At 32.1% G+C, this 8,726-nt stretch overlaps 3 non-coding genes across 3 annotated transcripts; 1 reads left to right on the forward strand and 2 right to left on the reverse strand.

The window, feature by feature from the left end:
* Positions 1–486: 486 nt before the first annotated feature.
* On the reverse strand, positions 487–558 carry TRNAE-UUC (transfer RNA glutamic acid (anticodon UUC)). Its single transcript has one exon. It is a non-coding gene; the product is annotated as a tRNA-Glu (tRNA).
* A 96-nt stretch (positions 559–654) lies between these two features.
* TRNAE-UUC (transfer RNA glutamic acid (anticodon UUC)) lies at positions 655–726 on the reverse strand. Its single transcript has one exon. It is a non-coding gene; the product is annotated as a tRNA-Glu (tRNA).
* Positions 727–7,363: 6,637 nt separating this feature from the next.
* Positions 7,364–7,435, forward strand: TRNAE-UUC (transfer RNA glutamic acid (anticodon UUC)). Its single transcript has one exon. It is a non-coding gene; the product is annotated as a tRNA-Glu (tRNA).
* Positions 7,436–8,726: the final 1,291 nt, after the last annotated feature.

The raw sequence follows: 8,726 nt of genomic DNA on the forward strand, positions 1-8,726 counted from the left end.
AAACTATGGTTGTGTTATTTTAATAAAATAAACTTATTTTTGTGTTACAAATACCAAAGTTTTTATTTTATCTGGAAATTCAATATTTCTTTACTTAAGAAATTATAATAATTAAATAGAAAGGGTTATATAAATCAATAACAACGGAGAAAACGGTATACATACATAATTTTTAATTGTTAAAATCCGAGTCCATTACGCAATTTTCACAAAAATTGCGCTATATAAAGTATCCCTAATCCGATCAGTATAAAAATAAGTTGTTTGCTGTTCAATTTCGGCCTCTTCAATGAAGGTCAAAATGTTTTAGATCTAAAGATAATTAAAAATATCTGTATTACATACAAAAACATATTAAGAAAGTTATCAAAGGGGAGCCGTTAATATTTTAAAGGACTCTTCAAGAAGATCGGAATGTCTGACGTTGGCCAATATAGAAATAAAATTTGATGAACAAATACGAGATATATCAATAAAAAATAGATTTTCCCATACCGGGAATCGAACCCGAGCCTCCTGGGTGAAAGCCAGGTATCCTAGCCACTAGACCATATGGGAAGCATACATCTACTAAATATTTAACATTTAGCTGTATTTTTTTTCACAGTCTGTGAATAAGGTATTGTAATGTTCATTTATGAACATAAAATAAATTTCCCATACCGGGAATCGAACCCGAGCCTCCTGGGTGAAAGCCAGGTATCCTAGCCACTAGACCATATGGGAGACACGACGAATAACCGATAATTGCTAAGCTGTTTTAAATTCACGTTGTTTTATTAGTTATCAAACAATTTGTAAATATTTTATTGCGGTTATAAACAAACTTTTAATTGCTTTGTTATCGCGTAAGTATATGTATGTCTGTAGATCAAATGCAAATATTTAACATTAGTGTTTATGAACATGTGTTTAAACGCCATTTAGCGAACAAAACCCGGCACAATAGATATTACTAATTTTATTAGCACTTTTTTTGCTTATAAATTTGTATAAACCACTTAGGGTTTTGAAGTTAGGTGGTATATAATCTTCAGGACAAATTTATAATTATCTATGCACGCGTCGTTAATTATACTACGTAATATTATAGAAAATGGAGAATAAAAGAGAGAGAAGGACATTATTATGGAATCATTGCGGGAATATTTTTAAAAGACGACTTGAATTTAAAATTGATTATTAACTCTTTTTTATTTAAAAAAAATAATATATTAGCGTTCTTATAATTTACCCAAATATTTCAATTTTGTTGGTCATTTTCAACCAGTTGTAAATAAGTCACTATTTTTTTTTGTAGTTGCAAATCGTTTGTACCTTGCTTTTATTATGTGCAAGGTTTTATCGAATATATTTATCTTTAGGTTATATTCAGTTGACTTTAACATTTTTCACCGTAGATAACAATAATAAAAATAAAGCAGAATATGAATAAACAAAATAACTCTAGAAATATTACATTAACTAATAATAAAAAATAAAAAATCGTAAAAGTTGGACACAAAAAAACCATTAAATAAGTTAGCCCGCTTGATCGTCCCTGTAATTAATCGAACAGTCTCTCTTCGTGTATCATTACAGTTCAGAAGCTCAGCTAGGTTATTAGTCGCAGCAATCCGAGTGTTTACTTTGCATTCAAGCTCCCACCTCGGCCTATCAAACATTGGAAAGTATAAAAGAAGATGTTCTACAGTCTGCTCAGTGATGCCATCACATGGACAGCAACTATCATCTCGCAGCCCAAAGCGATGCAGATAGTCCCTCATGCACCCATGCCCCTAGAAAGCCTGAGTTAATTCATATGTAGGCGTTTCATGCTCCCAAAATGTTTTGGGCTCGTCTGTGCTTCTCAAAAGTTGCTATATCCACTTATTGGCAGTTTTTTCTTCATAAATTTTCCTCCACTCATTTGATTCATCTTTTGACAGGGACCACCTTACATGGCTTATCGGGACTTCATTAAAGTTCGGCCTCACTTTTTTGACCGTAGCAGCCTTGGCTAGCTCATCTGCTCTCTCTTTTCCGATTTCCCCAACATGAGCTCTGACCCAGCAGAATCGAACATGTATGCCTCGTGTGCTGAGAGTAACAAGTCACTATTAGAAAATAGAAATCAAGATAGGGTAACGTGGGGTTTGAACCTCGGACCTCTGATCCGTGAGTCCGCAACACTAGCCACGGGACCACAACCCGATTCCTTTGGGATATTTTTGATTAATTTATTCACAACTATGCCAGAATAACGCAAATTGCATTATATACCTCCAATCAGCTGTTTAATCTTACTTTATTACAAGCACATAACTAAGAGTAAAAATTTTGTAAAAAAAAAAAAACACTTTTTGTGCTTAAATTTCGAATATTTTGTACTATAATTTTCGATAATGATTATGAATGATAAATTTTACTCTTAGTTTCTAAAAATACTACATGAGAAGATAAAAAAAATGATTTTACGTTGTACAGTCTCATCGGTAATCACTATATTGAAATTAATCGTATTTTCCTTTTATTCAAACAATGTTTTGGGGTCATTCATCAAAATAATTGAATTAAAATATTTGTAATTTCAATTTTAAAGACCACATGGGGAAATGTCGACCCTCCATTACTTATTCCGCGCTTTTCCAACTCCATAAATGTTTACGGATTCTAATATAATTACAATGACTGATGGCTTTATATATTAACATAACAAACAACTTGGTAGATGGAGGCATGTAATTTGGTCTCCCCAAGACTATATATTTGTAATTTAGCTCTGATTAGAAAATGAGGGGATTAATAGGAATCACGAGGATATAGTACTAGAACTTGCAAGGAAGATATAGATCTCTCATCCCCAGAGAATTCCACCCCTTGCTCTTTGGTGCTGTAGGAATTTATCTACAAGGGTCTACCTCTGAAGTTATCTACTATCAGAGAAAAACTATCTCAGTTTAGGGAGCAATCTCGTTTATTAAAGATCTATTAATACGTAATTTAATGGGATTCTGGTATCAAATTCAATATTTGAATCGTAAATATTTGTAACATTCTCCAAAACTGTTCATTACACATTTAAAAACCTTAATTATTTTAGAAGTAATACAATATACATATTATTATGTAAATACAAAAAAACTGTTCCAAAATTAATTATGCCGAAAATCATGTAGAAATTTTAAATATTGTATTATTATTGCTAATTATTATACACAATTTCTTTGGCAAATCTCTTATAGAGACATACCTCCGTAATGTTATATACCCTGACAAGATTTTAGAAAAAAATATTACTTTACTGGCAATCTTAGAACTGATTGGTTTTATTTTTCTGCACCTTTACGAGAAAGGCAGCTACTTGTTGTTTCTTCCAAGTATGTTTTTTTTAAATTGAATTAAAAAAAACAATTCTAAAATCCCTCGTTTATAAATTTTAACAGTTAAGTTTCAGTTTAAATTTAATTTTCGGTAAACTTGTTTTTAGCATTCTCATTGAAAAGGCTAAAGTTATAATTAAGTTTCAGCATGATAATAATTGTTACCTACCCACCTGGAAATTTAAGCAACGGAAAACATTACTTTGTAGAGGAAACAATTCTTAAAAAGGACATTAAATACACCCGGATATAACAAGCGTTTTTAATTAGTAATTTATCTTACTTAATGCTTCGTGGCTACTTGGTTTGGCTCAATTATGTTCAAGACAGTAGCGTGCCATCCATCGGCATTAAAAACTTCAAATCACAAGTCTTACGGCAAAAAACAAATGTATTATATTTTACTATATTTACCATGTAGATGAAATATGTTAAGAATTTTATTTTTCCTCTATACAGGGTGTTCATTAAACCCTGTCACATCCGAAACCACGATGATCAGTATGAGCAAACACATTGAAAAAAAATCTTAGAAGGTATAGTATTTTTTTTTAATAAAATATTTAAATAAAGCAAATGGTTGCTTACTTCTGCAGGGCAGAAACGAGGAGGGGGTGGAGGGGGTCTGATACTGCGTCGCGCTCCCCTCACTTCTCACCTGCAGAAGTAAGCAACCATTTGTTATTTTTATATATTTAAAAAAAAAAAAATATTTGTCAACAACAACAACAACAACAACAACAAACCATCACGCCGTTTCCCCGTAGGGGTAGGCAGAGAGGATACAACGCCATAACACTCTATCTTGGCATACAGACCTCGCTTCCTCTACGTCTTCTTATGCACGCACGCCGATTATTCCTACTTTTGACATGTTCATCTTCAAGTATTTGATGGACTTGATCGTGCCATGTCTTTCTCGGTCTTCCTCGTTTTCTGCATCCATCAATATTTGCATCGTAGATCCCTTTAGTCGTTCTTTCGCTGCCCATTCGCTCTACATGTCCAAACCAACGCAGCATCCCTTTCTTGATTCTATCAATAATGCATGTCTCAGCCTTACACACTTCACGGATCTCGACATTTGTGCACCTATCATACATCGTTTTACCACACATTCGCCTGAGGGATCGCATTTCGACAGCATTCAACCTACTTTCATCATTATTTTTCCAATTCCATACTTCGCTCCCAAACATTAGAGTTGGAACTAGAACTCCGTTGTGAACTGCTAATTTAGCCTCCTGCAATAAACATTTGTTTGCCAAAGTAGATTTTAGTGCACCGTTCACCCTGTTCCCGGCACTCACCCTCCTTTCAATATCTTTATCGGCCTTTCCGTCCCTAGTAAACATACTTCCCAGGTACACAAATTCTTCTACCTGATTCAGAACATCTCCGTTCACGCTGATCTCACATTTAGTTATATTTTCATCCCTTTCAAAAACCATTACTTTCGATTTATCAACATTCATAAGCAAATCGCTTTTCTTGCATACCTCGTAGACTTTTGTTACCAAGAATTGAAGGTCTTCTTTGCTGCTTGCAGTCCTAAATATTTTTTTAAATATGCTAATATGTCTTCTTGCCCATACTGATAATTGTGGTTTCGGATGTGATAGAGTTTAAAGAACACCCTGTATATCGCATAGGCCGATAACTGCTACTTCTGCGTAATTTACCAGCTGATTTTAAAATTTGCTTAATAAATAAAGTAAATCATAAGTTCTCAGATTGAAAAAAATATATTATGGTACCATAAAATATATTATTGTATTATTCGGCAACATCTTACAAAAGATAATATTCTGACAAAATACTAAACCGCAATTATCCTCACTTACATAATCATGTTTTTGTGAAACTCTCTCACTCACACTCACACACACACACAAACACCCTCTCTCTCACACACACATACACCCTGTTTCGACGGTTTTGACATACTACCTAGTAACATATTATGGCTGTAATTTACCTAAGAATTATTCTCTCTACCTGTTGTTTTGATATGTTCGTTGTGTTGTATTCTGTTGCCTATATAAAATAAACAATAAAATATTAGTTCAGTACTAACTAGTTGCTAATGTTTTGTACTACTATCTAAATCACATTAAATCTCGTTTTTAAAACTTAATTTATCCAGAAAGTAGATAGGTGTCTATTTTAGATTTCACGCTTCTAAAGCTTTTGAGCTTACCTTACTTATTATTAATATTTAAAGCATTAACTGTGTGGTCAAACGTTTTACTAAATGTCATTAAATATTTGTAAATAACCACTTACCGGTAAGTGGTTATATACAAATATATTTAATAAGATTTAGTTACCTTACTTACCTTTAGTACTTGAGGTTATTTTGACTTACTGTTTTTCATAACTTTGATTTAAATGTTTTCAAATTAATTTTATTGATCAATTTATTGTGCATCCTCATCTGTTACGCTCGACATTTTGAAATTCTATGAACGCAACATTACATTTCAGTTTAACAATGGTTTTCATTAACGGTTAAATATTTCTTGTGAATTACATTTTATTTTCATTTTACAGACATTTTTTTATTGATTTGTATTTGGGAACCGTTATTTTTATTTAACCATGTTTAAAATGGCACACAAGTTGTGGCAGAGTAAGGTTCGAACATAGAAATAAGAATAGTCCTGAAGGAGCATAGAATCGTATTTGAATACATCGGACTGTGTCCAAAAAAACCCCCACTTTCAGCGCGTGCATTCGTGAAGTCGCCGCGTAATGTTGCCAGATCGCAAAAATATATTCATAACACAAATGTAAGATTAAATATTAATTTTAAAAAAGCAATTTGATGATTTCTCTAAAATTTTATTGTACTGGCGAAAACATAGATTGACACAAAAGAGGAGAAAGTAAAGGGTCATTTAATAAGAATAATTTAACTAATGAACTTTGAACTTAAAAAAAAAACAAATTTTATTTTACATAAAACGGATATTTGTATCTCATATTAAATAATATTTGATGGTTTAAAGATAATTTCGATAATATCCACCACGGCGTTATTTAATCCGAGAGGTTCAATTTTCATCAATTTTCTCATTAGATGAGCAAAGTAGCGAAAAAAAAATTGCTACCCTGGTAACACTAACAAAATGTCCATTTCGTTTTTTTTGACAATCTGACAGATGGAAAAATAATTCAATTTTTATGTAATGGATCTGCTACTTACACATGCATTTGCTACTTACACATGCAATGGAATCCCGTCCTGTTTCTTTAAGGTCCTAGCAGAATTTCTACACTTTTAAAGACACAAGACGGCATAGTTGAATTCAAATCGGGAGTTGCGTACTGAGCGACCGCGACGTTTACAAATAAACTAATGAGTCAAAACGTAAACCTACTCATTTATGAGTAGTTTCGTCGCCTTCTATTTGATGCGCGTATGCGGTTTCTGGGCTATTCTTAATTCTATGGGTTTGAACCTCAGATCTTCTTATCCGGAGTTCGCGAGACTATCACGGGACTAGAAACAGTCTGAGATTAAAAGTAAAAAAGATAATGAAGTAAAAAAAATAAGCAGATTACAAAAGCTGATTTATTTTAAACGAAATGCGTGGCAGATAAGTTTATCTATAATTAAACTTAGTACGGACATGCTAGAATTTTTACACGTAAATTGTATTGAGAGTGTTGGGCCAGCATGAGCCGCCCTTGATGATATTAAAATTAGACTGGCTCTCTACTTGCCGTCATTTAAATAGAATAATGAATATTTATCACCTTAATTCCCGGCAGAAAAGAAAAGTTAATCATTTGTTTCATTATCACATTAAGCTGAGCAAGATATTAGCATGTTACTTTGTGAATTTATATTTATTTCGAAGAACTGTAAAAATAAAAAGATGCCAAATCATCGTGTCGCGTCGGCGTCACTTTGTATGAAAATAAAGATTCGGTTTTCCGAAAATAAGATGGCACGCTTAACAATTTGGTAAATTTTTGTCTCGTGCCAACTTATCTCCCGTATGGTCTAGTGGCTAGGATACCTGGCTTTCACCCAGGAGGCTCGGGTTCGATTCCCGGTACGGGAATTTTTTTTGACCAAATTATTTTTAATAAAACACGTCTGCAATAAAATTTCGGGTATATTAAAAAAAAAACTTTACATTGAAGTTCTTTTAATTACTTAATTTACTTTTGGTTAAATGACATGGTCACAAACATTTTAAAGAGTTAGGTATTGTTTAATATACACTACGAAATAAAACCATTATTTAAATAATTATTATGACAAATTAAATAATCGTATCGTATCCAGCAACTGGACCATTTTATACTAAAGCCGTCCAGCCCACAAATGGGCAAGCTGAGATAATTGCTAAAAATATTACGTAACCGTGTTAATGGTAGAAGTTAGGTTCTTTTAAAAATTACAATAATGAAACATATTTTACCGAGTGCCATATTCAACATTTAGATTATTTTGTTAATAAGGTCAAAGTTTTAGGATTTCATTGGTTGGATGGTTTCAGCGAAATTAAAAAATTGGTAGAGTAATAAGAAGGTACCATACTTTATTCTATCTAATATTTATTCTTTTATTTGACGTCTACAAAATTTGGACAAACTAAGAATACCGTTGATAAACATTACTCATTTAAACAAATATGTATTATTATAAGTAATTATGCAAGAAACACCGATATAAAGGGGAAAAATGTAAAAAAACAATTAAATACGTGGTATTTGAGTGGTTTCTTGTAATTTATGTTTCATTATTATAACGCACAGGACATATAAAAAAACTCAATATATTTATATTATTGATATCACCAAAATCATTTTCTTTGGGGTTGGATTGTTCATGCAATATATTAAGGTACAAAAATAATTTTAGAGCGAAAAACCTTGAAAGCTGTCAACCCGCATAGTTGTTTCTAACATGATTTTTCCATAGATTTATTGATTGTGGGTTGTCGTAAAAAATGTCGTGTTAATCTTTTGAGTTTATTGTCTTCAGCAAATAAAAATTCACCATTGATGAAATGGCATTCATAAAAAAGTCAAATATCGCAAATTATGGGTTGGATGGTTTCTGCTACATGTTAATGTTCCAACTATCATCATTATTAAATTTTTTAATTTTATCGTGGGATTTATTACTCAGAACTGATCGTTTTTACTACACCAGGGCCCGAATTACGATGGGAAGTTAACATTTATCTTCAATTTTATCTACAAAGCAAAATTAAGTTTCCTGAGTGAAAAACGTAATGTGAATACATTTTTTTTCTAAACTTGTTCAATGAATTACAGGTTACCGACGAAGGTACTTTAAATTTTCATACAAATTTACACATTTTTAAAAATAAATATCGATTT

Source organism: Micrasema longulum, unplaced genomic scaffold (genome assembly GCF_059751315.1).
Source record: "Micrasema longulum isolate JH-2025_06_02 unplaced genomic scaffold, ASM5975131v1 h1tg001354l, whole genome shotgun sequence".
NCBI classification, from domain to species: domain Eukaryota; kingdom Metazoa; phylum Arthropoda; class Insecta; order Trichoptera; family Brachycentridae; genus Micrasema; species Micrasema longulum.